Source organism: Somniosus microcephalus, chromosome 30 (assembly GCF_052327205.1).
Source record: "Somniosus microcephalus isolate GS21.2 chromosome 30, FLI_Smic_1.0, whole genome shotgun sequence".
Taxonomy (NCBI): domain Eukaryota; kingdom Metazoa; phylum Chordata; class Chondrichthyes; order Squaliformes; family Somniosidae; genus Somniosus; species Somniosus microcephalus.
The window spans coordinates 17,137,844-17,152,828 of NC_141016.1; the positions used below are offsets into that span (position 1 = coordinate 17,137,844).

General features: G+C 48.6%; 1 protein-coding gene across 50 annotated transcripts in view; it reads left to right on the forward strand.

The window, feature by feature from the left end:
* LOC147097971 (calcium/calmodulin-dependent protein kinase type II subunit beta-like) overlaps nt 1–14,985 on the forward strand; it is a 298,097-nt gene that overhangs the window by 87,731 nt on the left and 195,381 nt on the right. The window lies entirely within an intron of this gene.

The window sequence follows — 14,985 nt, forward strand, 5'->3', positions numbered from 1 at the left end:
TTCCCAACACCAGGAAATTGAGAAGTAGGAAATTGGTGCATTTCATTGGACAGTTGGAGGAGAGTGACAGGGACCATTTTGATTGCTTCCCCACCCACTTCCATCCCTTCCACACATGGCACTGAACACTGCAATCATCAGTGAACATCCCCACTTCTGACCTTTATGATGGAGGGAAGGTCATTGATGAAGGAACTGAAGAAGGTTGGGCCTAGGACATGGGCCTGAGGAACTCCTGCAGCAATGTCCTGGGGCTGAGATAATTGACCTTCAACCACCACAACCATCTTCCTTTGTGCTAGGTATGACTCCAGCCAGTGGAGAGTTTTCCTCCCGATTCCCATTGACTTCAGTTTTACTGGGGCTCCTTGATGCCACACTCGGTCAAATGCTGCCTTGATGTCAAGGGCAGTCACTCTCGCCTCGCCTTGAATTCTACAAAGAGTTTGCAAATCATCATACTCTGTCCCTTTTGTTTTGTTGCTACGAGAACGCTGGCAGTCAATTAGTCAAGGGCATGTTATAAGAAGAATCTGAGCTGTTCAATAATTAATATTCTTTTTGTTTGTCATATTTGGTTAGTCCCACAAAAAAACAAGTTGATCTTTTCAAACAGCAACCAGAGCACCGCGGAGAAATAAAATTTGATTACACTTTTGTTCGAAAAATAGTAATGGAAAGTAAAGGGATTAAGATCAAGTGCGCATGACATCACCCACATCTAGCTTTGAGAACACAAATTTCATTACATGCTATTCTTGTCCTGTAAGATAGAAAAGTGCATTAACTTTCAGCAAACTTTAAATGATGATAATCCACAGCAGTGTTTTCGGTTAGGTGATGGGAGCGGAGAACTGGATGATGTATTTGATTTTGAATTTGGTCCTTTCACCTTTTGGGAGCGGAGTTTGAGTTGAGCGCAGATTGATGGCTGGAGGGATCTACCTCACTTGTTGATTTGAGTGCGGGTGCTGTCCTCCGCACACAGCAGCCTGGAGTGGAATGCCCAGTCGATGGTCTCACATGAGCCAGTAGGTAGGGCCGTGGACGCTCTTGAGGTCGAGTTCCCATCGCAAGGTTCCTTCGTGTTGAGCATCTCGTGCCACCTTCACCCTTGCGACCGATCTGCTTTTGAATGCAGCTCGGGTCCACCCTGCCAACTCAAAAGGCTACCCACTTATAAAGAGCTCGCAGATCGGTTAAAATGTGGCCGTCGCCAGCACCGAAGGTTGCCTCCCTCTCGTTGCTCGTTCACACTCTCGCCCACCAATCACATCCAACCTTGCTGGGTTGGACCACTGATCAACAGTGAGCGCACTTCAGAGTAATTGATTGGATGTGAGGTGCTATGGGATGCCCTGAAAGAGGCGATAAGACCTGGATAAATATTTCTGCACTGGTATGACTGAAGCAAACTCTCATTAAACCACAGTCGTGTATGGTTTTCTTTTTAATGTTGTCTTTCCGTGGCTCAGTCTGTAACTCGGTTGCCTTGTGTAACCATGGCGACCACAAAGGTCCTGGGTTCGATCCCCTGTCTATGCTGTGGTAGTTGATCTCAAGATGGCCAGATGGTAGGGAGGGCGAGAGCTGATCTCAGTGCCACTGGAAAGAAAGACCTACATTTATATAGCGCCTTTCACGACCACTGGACGTCTCGAAGCGCTTCACAGCCAATTACAGGAAACTTTTTTTTATCTGGCGACGTGGTGCCGGTTCATCAAAAATTCTGGATAACCGAAAGCTATAGTAAAAGATACGGAGCTGAGAGCTACGTATAAAGCAACAAACCCAACAGGTTCAGAACAATGGCCACAAGTTCCAAGCGTCTCTGTAGCTTAGCAACAGCTGCAGCCACACCCTTGCACAGCAACAGATCGAGGAAGGCAAGTAATAAAACTTACCTGAACCTGCTCCTGAATTTTGCCAGTTAACCGAGATTTCCGGTTATTTAGGTGCCGGTAAATCGAAAGTTTCCTGTAAGTACTTTTGAAGTAGAGTCACGGTTGTAATGTGGGAAACGCGTCAGCCTAAAAAGGGGAAAGACCTGCCAAGGTTCCTGCTCTGGGAAGTGTGCATGAATGGACTCCAGGTGAGAACCGGATTGGCACTTCCACCCTATGGGAGAATAGCCTCCCAGCACCCACTGCCAAGGTTCACACATGAGGTCTGATCACTAGAGTTAAGTACTGATAGCCACCCAGAGCCTGTTGATCCTGCCCGCAGCATGAATCAGACACCCTGGAGGTGTAGTTTAAAAAAAAAAAAAAAAAAAAAAAAAAATAACTTGCATTTATATATAATACCTTTCTCAACCTCATGAGTGCTCCACAGCCGATGAGGTACTTTTGAAGTGGAGTCACTGTTGAAATGTAGGGAAACGTGGCAGCCAATTTGCGCGCAGCAAGCTCCCACAGACAGCAATGAGATGAAGGAGCAGCTAATCTGTTTTTTAGTTGTTTGAGGGATAAATAATGACCAGGACACCGGGGAGAACTCCCCTGCTCTTCGAAATTAGTGCTGTGGGATCTTTCACATCCAGCTGAGAGGGCAGACGGGGCCTCGGTTTAGCCCCTCATCCGAAAGTAGTTCATGCACATTCTTGCCAGGAAGGAGGGACCAGATTGCATAGAATGTACAGCACAGAAACAGGCCATTCGGCGCAACTGGTCAGTGCCGGTGTTTATGCTCCACACGAGCCTCCTCCCACCCCTCTTCATCTCACCCCATCAGCATAACCACCTCTTCCTTTCTCCCTCGTGTTTATCTAGATTCCCCTTTAAATGGCGGCTTTGTTTTGCTAATGCTTTGGGATTTAGCAGTGCGGCCTAGCAGCTCGTGAGCGCTCGAACTCGGAGTTACTTTTTTTGCGCCGAGGAAAACGTCCCTCGGTTAACCTGGAGTCGGGATCCACTGGCCCAGAGTCCGGGATGCTTTGGTTTTTCAAAAAAGGATCCAGGGTACAGGCTGGAATAAGAAAGTCCCCCTTGGGAATCTTTTTAATGTAGGACACAATAATAATAATAATCAACTTTATTGTCATTGTTAGTGCACAAGTGCAGTACAACGAAATGTAGGCTTGCGGCTCCCGAGAGTGTACATCAGGGTATAGTTGTTCCGAGTGCTTGCTGGGTGAGGCAGAGAGTGCAAACACACCCCAGTCATCAGCAGCTGATCTCTCTCAACCACGGAACATGCAGCTCACTAAAAAAAAGATGGGCAACTGGCTCCATTTTATGCATATTTCTAAATTCCTTTGGGGCTTTTTTTTTTGAAGAGGATGCAGCGAGGAGGTTTGACATCCGATCATGAGGAGCCGCCGTGGGGCGGAAAAGAAAAACTTGAATATTTAATGCAGAAAGCATTCGCTTTTTTAAAAAAAACAAACACGTTTGCCACAGAATTGATTGTGTTATGCCGCAGGGCTGCTTAACGTTGTGAGATCCTGTGTTTAAATTAAGAACTATCTATCACCAGACACTTGCAGACGAGTGACGAGGTTTCTCATAGCACCCTCCTGTGAGGTTCAGAGCTTAGCTCAAAGTCAGGCACATCCATCCGAAATCAACAGAACTGATATTAAAAGGACGAACTCGGGTATCTCAGAGCATCACAGTTGAAGTGTTACGTGAGTAAACACTGCCGCCAATTTGCACACAGCCAGGTCCCACAAACAGCAGTGAGATATATGGTCAGTTAACCTGTTTCGGTGGTGTTGGCTGAAGGCAGTTTGTTTGTCGGGTCACTTGAGAGAACTCCTTGTGCTTTTTCGAACCGTGCTGTTGGATCTTGTACGTTTACCTGACTAGGCAGGCGGGATCCTCTGTTTAGCGCTTCATCTGAAGGACGGTGCCTCTGACAGTGCAGCACTCCCTCAGTACAGCAGTGGAGTGTCAGCCTCGACTTATGTGCTCAAGGCCCACCCTATCTCTGTGACCTCCTCCAGCTCTATAACCGCTCTCCATTCCTCTGACGGGGGCCTTGATTTAATATCTGGCCCGAGAGACGGCACCTCTGACAGTGCAGCACTCCTTTGGCACTGCACTGGAGTGTCAGCCTAGATTCTGGAGTGAGGCTTATATGCACGAATCCGGGCGTGGGTCCAAACAAAGGGGATTTGGAACTGTGCACTGATTGTAAACCCAAAGCAGAACTTGAACCGACCCCTCCTTCTCCCAATTCCCTTTTCCTTTTACAGGAAACTTTCGATTTGCCGGCACCTAAATAACCGGAAATGTTGGTTAACCGGCAAAATTCAGGAGTAGGTTCAGGTAACTTTTATTACTTGCCTTCCTCCATTTGTTGCTGTGCAAGGGTGTGGCTGTTGCTAAGCTACAGAGACGCTTGCAACTTCTGGCCATTGTTCTGAAGCTGACAGGGTTTGTTGCTTCATACGGAGCTCTCAGCTCCGTATCTTTTACTATAGCGTTCGGTTATCCGGAATTTTTGGTGAACCGGCACCACGTCGGTCCCGTCCGTGCCGGATTAAAAAAAAGTTTCTTGTATTGTAGATGTCGAGGCTCTTTGTTTCAATGCAGTATTTTATGAGGAATCCCATCATTACATGGCTTCTGCTGTACAGAATTCTTTTCAATGGTCTGTGTACTGAAGCATAGCACTTCTAATGGGAAATCCAATTACAAGGAGCTGCTTTTCATTTTGCACAGCGGCTTGGGAGATCAGCCAACTGAGGCATTGGTGCTACCCAAAGCCTCTGGTTGTCGAGTATTGTATATTTTCATCACCCGTGCGCTTCGTGCAGTTCTTGTGCTATCAGTTGTTTTTCGTGGCCAAACTCCAACGTCCTATCACAACGTGTGTTTGTAAAGCACCTTTTAACGTAGACAAATGTGCCAAGACGCTTCACACAGTGATGCGAGGGGGAAAATGCACACTGAGCCAAAGGAGGAGAGTTTAGGAAGGTAATCTTGGTCAAGCAGACAGGTTTTAGAGGGTTCTAGCCGGAGGAACGGGAGGTGGCAAGGCGGGGGTGGGGTGGTGGAGCGGGGTTTGGGAATTGTAGAGAATGGGACCCAGGCAGACGAAGGAACGGGCGCCAGTGGTGGAGTGAACTAGGGGACAAGTGCAAGAGGTCAGAAGAATGGAGAGTTATGGGAAGGGTTGGGTGAGTAATAGGGCTGAAGGAGGTTACAGAGATGGGGAGGGGTGAGGCCACAAAGGCATTTTAAATTTTCAGCATTGGAGCCAATGTGGGTCAGCAAGTGCAGGGATGGGTGAGCAGCAGTTGGTGCAGGAGAGGATACGGGCAGCAGAGTTTTGAATCAGCTGAAGTTTACAGTTTACGGAGGATGGGAGAACGGCCAGGAGAGCATTGGAATATTCGAGGTTGTAGGCGACAGTGGCATGGGCGAGGGTTTCAACAGCGAGGTGGGCTGAGGTAGGGGCGGAGGTGGAAGTAGGCGGTCTTTGTGATGGAGAGCCTGACCGTAGCTGAGATCAGAAAGTTAAGCCGGCGACGAATCGTTGGGTGTCCGACTGCTTTCGGGCACCAGGGCAGAGTGTAGCAGCACCTCCCCAATCATGATTGGATGGTGGAAAGGTGGCATCTGGTGCATGACCCGCCAAAAGCAGGTGTCGGACCGCAAGCAACGAGGCAGGAAACCCTGGCGGTGCAGAGCAAGTCCAGAGGAAGCTGAAGGAGATGAGACAAACCCCAGTGGTGACGAAGACAGCAGGCCCTCAAATCACCGATCGGCAATCGAAGCACATCTGTCCAAATAAATGTTCTCCTTCTTCTTCTTAGGCGGAACCGAGGATGACTTGCTTCCACATGAAAAATGAGTTCTCAGGTGACTGATGAGTCCAATGCGGGACCTACAGTCTCTGTCACAGGTGGGGCAGACGGTGGTTGAAGGGGCGAGTGGGTGGGGTGCTTGGGTTGATGTGCGCTCCTTGCGCTGCCTGCGCTTGGCTTCCACTTGCTCCCGGCGAAGAGACTGAAGGTGTCAGTACAAAGAAGGTTCACTCGATTAATCCCGGGGATGAGGGGATGGACGTATGAGGAGAGGTTGAGTAGATTGGGACTCTACTCATTGGAGTTCAGAAGAATGAGAGGCGATCTTATTGAAACATATAATATTGTGAAGGGGTTGGATCGGGTGGATGCGGGGAGGATGTTCCCGATGATGGGTGAAACTAGAACTAGGGGGCGTAGTCTTAGAATAAGGGGCTGCTCTTTCAAAACTGAGATGAGGAGGAACTACTTCACTCGGTGGTAGGTCCATGGAATATGCTGCCCCAAAAAGCTGTAGAAGCTACATCATTACATAAATTTAAAACAGAAATAGACAGTTTCCTAGAAGTAAAGGGAATTAAGGGTTACGGAGAGCGGGCAGGAATTTGGACATGAGTCTAGGTTCGGATCGGTCATGGCCCTGTGGGTAGCGGAGCGGGCCCAGGGGCCGTGTAGCCTGATCCTGCTCCTATTTCGTGTGTCTAATTCTGTTAGATGCAGGAGATGGTTCTGTGATAGTGGATTGGCAGTTAGGATCAGATCAGCCATGATCTTATTGAATGGCGGAGCAGGCTCGAGGGGCCGATTGGCCTACTCCTGCTCCTATTTCTTATGTTCTTATGTGTCCGGCGCCTTCCCGGATGCTTCTCCTCCACTTTGTGCGGTCTTGGGCCAGGGATTCCCAGGTGTCGGTGGGGACGTTGCACTTTTTCAAGGAGGCTTTGAGCGTGTCCTTGAAGCGTTTCCTCTGCCCACCTGGGGCTCTCTTGCCGTGCCGGAGCTCCGAGTAGAGCGCTTGTTTTGGGAGTCTCGTATCGGGCATGCGGACAGTGTGACCCGTCCATCGGAGCTGATCGAGCGTGGTCAAAGCTTCGATGCTGGGGACGTTGGCCTGAGCAAGAACAGGCCTGAGCCTGAGCAAGAGCCTGTCCAAATAAATGTAATCGCCTAGCAGTGCCAGCAGCTGAAAGCATGTTGGGTCAACCTGTTGTCTGGCTGTCATTTAAAACGAGTAATGGAGCCCTCCCGAAGAGACCCATGCATGGAGGCATAACTGAGGTACTAAACAAGAACTTTGCATCTGTCTTCACCAAGGAAGAGGATGCTGCATAGTGAAGGAGGAGGTAGTGGAGACACTTGATAGGATAAAAATTGACGATGAAGAGTTATTTGAAAGGCTGGCCGTACTTAAAGTAGATAAATCACCAGGAGCGGATGAGTTTTTTTAAATTCGCTTATGGGATCCGGGCGTCGCTGGCAAGGCCAGCATTTATTGTCCATCCCTGGTTGCCCTTGAGAAGGTGGCAGTGAGCCGCCTTCTTGAACCGCTGCAGTCCGTGTGGTGAAGGTACTCCCACAGTGCTGTTAGGGAGGGAGTTCCAGGATTTTGACCCAGCGATGATCAGATGTATCCTAGGATGATGAGGGAATTGAGGACGGAAATCGCGGAGGTATTGGCCATAATATTCCAATCCTCCATAGATACAGGGGTGGTGCCAGAGGAATGGAGAATTGCAAATGTTAAACCCTTGTTCAAAAAAGAGTGTAAGGATAAACCCAGTAACTACACTCTCTTCCTCCAAATCAAAGGTGTTGCTGTGGGTACCCGCATGGGTCCTAGCTATGCCTGCCTTTTCGTGGGATATGTGGAACACTCTTTGTTGCAGCCCTACTTGGGTCCCCTCCCTCACCTCTTTTTTCCGATACATTGATGACTGTATCGGTGCCATTTCCTGCTCTCGCCCTGAACTAGATAAGCTCATTCACTTTGCTTCCAATTTCCACCCTCACCTTCACATGGTCCATCTCCGACTCTTCCCTTCCCTTCCTCGACTTCTCCGTCTCCATCTCTGGGGATAGGTTATTGACAAACATTCACTACAAGCCCACTGACTCCCACAGCTACCTGGACTACACTCCCTCCCACCCCGCCTCCTGTAAGGACTCTATTCCGTTCTCCCAGTTTCTCCGTCTCTGCAGCATCTGCTCCGACGATGCCACCTTCCACACCAGTGCTTCCGACATGTCTTCCTTTTTCCTCAACCGAGGATTCCCCTCCACTGTGGTTGACACAGCTCTCGACCGTGTCCGTTCTATCTCCCGCACTTCTGTCCTCACCCCTGCCCCTCCCTCCCAGAACCACGATAGAGTTCCCCTTGTCCTCACCTTTCACCCCACCAGCCTCCACATTCAACGGATCATTCTCTGCCATTTCCGCCACCTCCAGCGTGATCCCACCACCAAATGCATCTTCCCCTCAGCTCCCCTTTCAGCATTCCATAGGGACCGCTCCCACCGCAACACCCTAGTCCACTCCTCTACCACCCCCAGCACCCCTTCCCCTTTGCCCGGCACCTTCCCGTGCAAGAGTAGGAGATGCAACACATGCCCTTATAACCCCCCCCTTCCCACTGTCCAGGGCCCCAAACACCCCTTCCAGGTGAAACAGCGATTTACTTGTACTTCTTGCAATTTAGTATACTGTATTCGCTGCTCACGATGCGGTCTCCTCTACATTGGGGAGTCCAAATGCAGATTGGGTGACCGCTTTGCGGAACACCTCCGTTCAGTCCGTAAGGGGGACCCCGAGCTTCCGGTGGCCTGTCACTTTAATTCTCCGCCCCACTCCCACTCAGACCTCACCGTCCTCGGCCTCTTGCATTGTTCCACTGAAGCTCAGCGTAAACTCGAGGAACAGCACCTCATCTTTCGATTAGGCACTCTACAGCCGTCTGGACTCAACATCAAGTTCAACAATTTCAGATCATAACCTCGGCCCCTATCATATATATATTTTTTTATCCACACTTTTTGTCTGTCTTCTTCTCTCCCACATGGCAGCTGTCTTTCATTCTGCCATCGCAATTCACACTTCATCTAGAGCCATCCTTTGTTTCTTAACCTGTCCCATTACCATCTCCTTTTGCCTTGAATGTCTCTTAATGTCTCTTAATCTCTCCTGCCTTCCATCCTATCGCAGGCCTTCCCTTTTGTTCTTTCATTCCCTCCCCCATTTCCCAACTCCTACACTTGTTTAAAAATCTGTTCCAGTTCCTGCTTTTTTCCAGTTGTGATGAAAGGTCATCGACCTGAAACGTTAACTCTGTTTCTCTCTTCACAGATACTGCCTGACCTGAGTATCTCCAGCATTTTCTGTTTTTATTTTTAACTACAGGCCAGTCAGTTTGACCTCGGTAGTGGTGACGCTTTTAGAAATAGTAATCTGGGACAAAATTAACAGTCACTTGGACAAGTGTGGATTAATTAAGGAAAGCCAGCACGGATTTGTTAAAGGCAAATCGTGTTTAATAAACTTGATAGAGTTTTTTAATGAGGTAACAGAGAGGGTTGATGAGGGTAATGCAGTTGACTTAGTGTACATGGATTTCCAAAAGGTGTTCGACAAAGTGCCACATAATAGGCTTGCCAGCAAAGTTGAAGCCCATGAAATAAAAGGGACAGTGGCAGCATGGATACAAAATTGGCTAAGTGACAGGAAACAGAGAGTAGTGGCGAACGGTTATTTTTCGGACTGGAGGAAGGTATACAGTGGTGTTCCCCAGGGGTCGGTTCTAGGACCACTTCTTGATGTATATTAATGGCTTGGATGTGGGTGTACAGGGCACAATTTCAAAATTTGCAGATGACACAAAACTTGGAAGTATAGTGAACAGTGAGGGGGAGAGTGATAGACTTCAGGAACACATAGACAGGCTGATGAAATGGGCGGACACGTGGCAGATGAAATTTAACACAGAAAAGTGTGAAGTGATGCATTTTGTTCGAAAGAATGAGGAGAGGACACACAAACTAAATGGTACAACCCTGAAGGGGGTGCACGAACAGAGAGACCTGGGGGTATTTGTGCACAAATCGTTGAAGGTGGCAGGACAGGTTGAGAAAGCAGTTAAAAAGGCTTACGGGATCCTGGGCTTCATAAATAGAGGTATAGAGTACAAAAGTGTAGAAGTTTAGATGAACCTGTATAAAACACTGGTTTGGCCCCAACTGGAGTAGTGTGTCCAATTCTGGGCACCACACTTTAGGAAGGATGTGAAGGCCTTCGAGAGGGTGCAGAAAAGATTTGCGAGAATGATTCCAGGAATGAGGGACATCAGTTATGTTGATCGGCTGGAGAAGATGGTGGTCTCCTTAGAGCAGAGAAGATTGAGAGGAGATTTGATGGAGGTGTTCAAAGTCATGAGGGGTCTAGACAGGGTCGATAGAGAGAAACTGTTCCCATTGGCGGAAGGGTCGAGAACCAGAGGACACAGATTCAAGGTGATGGGCAAAAGAACCAAAGGCGACGTAAGAAAAACCTTTTTTACGCAGCGAGTGGTTAAGATCTGGGATGCACTGCCTGAAAGGGCGGTGGAGGCAGATTCAATCTTATCTTTCAAAAGGGAGTTGGATAAGTATTTGAAGGAAATTTTTTTGCAGGGCTACGGGGAACGGGCGGGGGAGTGGGACTAGCTGAGAGCCGGCACGGGCTCGACGGGCCGAATGGCCTTTTTCCGTGCTGTAACCATTCTATGATTCTATGACTCACGTTTATATAACATCCCAGTACAGAAACTGGCCATTCAGCCCATCCAGTTGCCGCTGCTGTTGTTCTCCATGGGTTACCTACTGTAATCCTACTCCTTCCCGATGCCCTTTAATAGCCCACCAGGTCTAATCCCCATCTCCTCGCTCCCAATGCCCTTCAATTTACCACCTGGTCTAATTCCAATCTCCTTACGCCCGATGCCCTTTAATATTATTCCAGCTGGTCTAACCTCGCTCTCCTACTCCTTACCCCTACCCTTTACATAGAAACATAGAAGATAGGAGCAGGAGTAGGCCATTCGGCCCTTCGAGCCTGCTCCGCCATTCAACGAGATCATGGCTGATCATCCAAACCCTAGCACCCGGTCCCTACACCGACAGCCATCCCATCCAAGCCCTATCCCCGTAACCCCATGTATTTAATCCCCCCTAACACGAAGGGTCAATTTTTTTAATCATGGCCAATCAACCTAACCCGCACATCTTTGGACTACGGGAGGAAACCGGAGCACCCGGAGGAAACCCACGCAAACACGGGGAGAATGTGCAAACTCCACAGTCACCCGAGGCCGGATTTGAACCCGGGTCCCTGGCGCTGTGAGGCAACAGTGCTAACCACTATGCCACCGTGCAATATGCACCTAATCTAACCCTACTCACCTGCTAACTCCCTATGCCCTTTAATATCCCACATTGTCCTATTCCACTCTCCTGCTTGTACCCTGTAATATAACCATTCTGATGGTTCATAGAAACATAGAAGATAGGAGCAGGAGTAGGCCATTCGGCCCCTCGAGCCTGCTCTGCCATTCAATGCGATCATGGCTGATCATCCAAATTCAGTACCCGGTCCCTGCTTTCTCCCCATATCCCTTGATCCCTTTAGCCTTAAGAAATATATCCAATTCCTTCTTGAATATATTTAATGTATTGGCCTCTACTACCTTCTGTGGTAGAGAATTCCACAGGTTCACCACTCTCTGGTTGAAGAAATTCCTCCTCATTTCTGTCCTAAATGGCCTACCCCTTATCCTTAGACTGTGACCCCTGGTTCTGGACTCCCTGACCATCCTTCCTGCATCTAGTCTGTCCAGTCCTGTCAGAATTTTATAACTTTCAATGAGATCCCCTCTCATTCTTCTAAACTCCAGCGAGTACAAGCCCAATCGTCCCAATCTCTCCTCGTACGTCATTCCTGCCATCCCAGGTATCAGTCTGGTGAATCTTCGCTGCACTCCCTCCATGGCAAGTACATCCTTCCTCAGATAAGGCGACCAAAACTGCACACAATACTCAAGATGTGGTCTCACCAAGGCCCTGTACAACTGCAGCAAGACATCCTTGTTCCTGTATTCAAACCCTCTCGCTATCAAGGCCAACATACCATTTGCCTTCTTAACCACCTGCTGCACCTGCATGCTTACCTTCAGCGACTGGTGCACAAGGACACCCAGGTCTCGTTGCACTTCCCCTTCTCCCAATCTATTGCCATTCAGATAATAATCTGCCTTCCTGTTTTTTCCACCAAAATGGATAACCTCACATTTATTCACGTTATATTGCATCTGCCATGCTTTTGCCCAATCACACAACCTGTCCAAATCATCCTGCAGTTTCTCTGCATCCTCCTCACAACACACACGCCCACCCAGCTTTGTGTCGTCTGCAAATTTGGAGATATTACATCTAGTTCCCTTGTCGAGATCATTAATATATATTGTGAATAGCCCTCCAGTGTTCCTGTTAAGACGCACAGCGGGTCTGGAGGTCCTGCGCAGGCCGCTCACCGGCTTTTAAACGGGAAATCCGGGCATGCGCGGAATTTTGAATGGGCCGCGCAGCCCAAAACAAATGAAGCGGGAACATTGTTCTCCACGTCTCGCGGCCAATATTTATCCCTCAACCAGCAGCACCAGAAACTGATCAACTGGTCATTCACCTCATGGCTGTGTGTAAATTGGTCGTCGGGTTTGTCGACACTGCAACAGTAATTCATGTGAAAGCAAAATACTATGGAGGCGGGAAATCCAAAATAAAAACAGACAATGCTGGAAGCACTCAGCAGGTCAGGCAGCATCTGTGGAGAGAGGACCAGCTCCTCATCTTTCGATCAGGCACTTTACAGCCTTCCGGACTCAACATGGAGTTCAGCAATTTCAGATCGAAACCACTGTTTCCATTGCTTTGGACGGCAGCTGTTGCTGATGATTCCGCTATTCCCCATGTGCACCTCCTCTAGATCCATCCTTTGTTTCTTTACTTGTCCCATTCCCACCCCCTTTCGCCTCGCACCATCATCCCTTTGGTCATTTCATCGCTCCTGCCTTCCACCCCATCACAGACCTTCCCCTTTTGTTCATTCCTCCCCCCAACCCCCACCTTTCCCTGCCTCTGTACTTGCTGAAAACCTGTTACATCTCCAACATTTTCCAATTTTGACGAAATGTTGACAGTAATTAATTGGCGGTGGAAGCACTTGTGGACGTCCAAAGTGCCTTATGAATGCGAGTTCTTTCTTTTCTGTCCAACTTGTGACGGGGTTGGGTTGGTGCTCCACGGTGCTGCCAGTCCTGTCACCTGCCTGTTACATGGCTCCACCGTCCCCGGGAAGGGGTTTGTCACTGACCCGGTGGGGGTAACACACCCCAGAGGGATTCACACTCCATCCTCCACTTGATGCCACACGTCCTTCTGATCCTAATTACTTACGTAATCCTCTTCCTTTTCAATCAGAGGCCTCTTCAGTCGAGGGGAGATTTTTTATTTTCATCAGTCAAGGGGGGCTCTTTTTAAAATGTCATTGTCCCGCGCTGTGAAGGGAAGGGACATTGAATTATGCAGCATTACTTCGTGTTGGTGTAATTTGTTGCGATGCCAACTTTGCATAAAGCTAGTCATTGATTGAATGTGTTGGCATGATGTGATGCTTGCTGGTGATGTCAGGGTTTTTTTTTTATGTGATGTGCCCTGGATTAACCGAAGGGAGAAGGGTGAGAGCAGAAGAGGTTTGCATTTGATAGGGCAAATTTTTTATTTTAATAACAGCCTTTTAATAAGTGCGCAAGGAGCGGACGTCAACCCAAGCACCCCACCCACCCACCCCTTCAACCACTGTCTGCCCCACTTGTGACAGACGGTAGGTCCCGCATTGGACTCAAAAGTCACCTGAGAACTCATTTTTAATGTGGAAGCAAGTCATCCTCGGTTCCGAGGGACTGCCTAAGAAGAAGAAGAAGCAGGGTCATAGTCTTCTCTCCAGTGTTAACATATATACGATCATATCCATACACTACTGCCCAATCTATGTCACACAGCACTGGAAGCACTGTGCACATCTAACTATATATTTTTTAAGGATGCGGTTCCTGGCCATTGCCTCGCAGGCTGGGAATGTGTGGACAAGCCAGCGAGCTCCAAAGATGCAGCAGCGCCCTGTACGGCCAGACTGCGTTACTCAGCAATAAATAAAACGGCCATCTGTTTCTGTTGAGGCCAGCCACCTCTTCAGGTGCACCTTTGAGCCCATGGAAGGGCATCCCTGTTTAATTCACTGTGTAGCAACCTCACCTGGGGCGGTTGTTAGCACCACTGTCGGGTGAACACAGCATTGTACGAACGCACGCGCACGCACACGAACGTATGCACACACACATGAATGAACACATACGAACACACGAGCACACACATGAAATACACAGCGGGCTCAAAGTCATGGGAAGAGTGGAATGCTCGGTTACTGTTTGCAATGGGGTCACCTAATCAGAACTCAAACCTGGTTCCAGCGTAAGATCGCAACCCAGAGAGTTAACCCGCCTTTTCATGGACGATGACTAACGTATTTTATCTTTTTGTTTCTTATGTTTATGTTTGCAGGTTTCCCTTTGTAGCTCTGCTGCTTCACCCCAGTATCTCCTACCGGTTAAGCAATGCCTCGATTTTAAAATTCTTATCCATGTTTTCAAATCCCTCCGTGGCCTTGCACCTCCCTATCTCTGTAACCTCCTCCAGCTCGACAACCCCACCCGAGATCTCTGCGCTCCTCCAATTCTGGCCTCTTGTGCATCCCTGATTATGATTGCTGCACCATTGGTGGCCGTGCCTTCAGCTGCCGAGACCCTAAGCTCTGAAATTCCCTCCCTAAACCTCTCTGCCTCTCTTTCCTCCTTTTAAGGTGCTCCTTAAAACCTCCCTCTTTCACCTGTCCTAATATCTCCTTTTGTGGCTCGGTGTCAAGTGTTGTTTGATAATCGCTCCTGTGAAGCATCTTGGGCCGTCTTACTGTGTTAAACGTGCTATATAAATACAAGTTGTTGTTGTTTGAGCAGATTAAATTATTAAGTCTGTTTTCTCGACTGGTTCTCGCACCTTAGAAATTGAACCAACTTGCGGTCAATTTATTGAGGTGTTGCCCAGGGATTGAGAAACGCAAGGAGCCCGCTACACTGCCGTTCTCTGTTGATTTA